The following is a 722-nucleotide window of genomic DNA, read 5'->3' on the forward strand; positions in this document are numbered from 1 at the left end:
CAAGTTTCTGCTGTCCCCAGCTTATGGGAAGCACAGTTAAGAAGGTTATAAATATGACATGTTTAGTCTATTGGGACCCAGGTAGACACTGTGCTCAGAACCCTTGGCCATTTGCTACTTACAGCACCACCGAGGAGTGTCAGCAGAATGTGCTTCAAAGACAGTCTGTCCCAGAAGAAACACAGACCTTTTTTCCAGTGGGGACACCAAATTCTAGTTAAGATGAGGATGTGTCATACTTACCTGGCAGGAGCGATACCATCATCACGAAGGTGGTTTTCTCAGGGCAAGGCTTATCCAGTGCAAAAAGGGGATGCTGACCTCTGCAGTTTCCCCAGCTGTGGGAAACTCAACTGCATAATTTGGGGTGGAGGACTGTGTTCACACTTCCAAAAAAAAAAAAAAAAGATGATGGTCTATATGCACAAATCAAATTAAAAATATGGGAATTTAAAAAACAACTGTTTAAAAAAAGTGTATTTTCATTGATCTAGCAAGCACACTTCTAGAAATTTATCCAAAGACTTAGCTACATGGTTGTTCATGACAACCATTTGGGAACAAACCAAAATAACCCACAACTGAGGCTTGGTTAAATAAATTACATTAACTGAATAGAGAGTCACCTAACCATTAAGAAAATGAAAAGAATATTAAGTGATATAAAAAGTTGTTTACAATACATAGCTAAGTAGAAAGAGCAATATGTAGAGAAGGATGTA

The 722-nt window shown here is 38.6% G+C and overlaps 1 non-coding gene across 1 annotated transcript; it reads left to right on the forward strand.

Annotated features, from left to right (window-relative positions):
* The first annotated feature begins 235 nt into the window (after positions 1 to 235).
* LOC123324514 lies at positions 236 to 396 on the forward strand. Its single transcript, XR_006539875.1, has one exon. It is a non-coding gene; the product is annotated as a U1 spliceosomal RNA (small nuclear RNA).
* Positions 397 to 722: the final 326 nt, after the last annotated feature.

Source organism: Neomonachus schauinslandi, chromosome 3, assembly GCF_002201575.2.
Source record: "Neomonachus schauinslandi chromosome 3, ASM220157v2, whole genome shotgun sequence".
Taxonomy (NCBI): domain Eukaryota; kingdom Metazoa; phylum Chordata; class Mammalia; order Carnivora; family Phocidae; genus Neomonachus; species Neomonachus schauinslandi.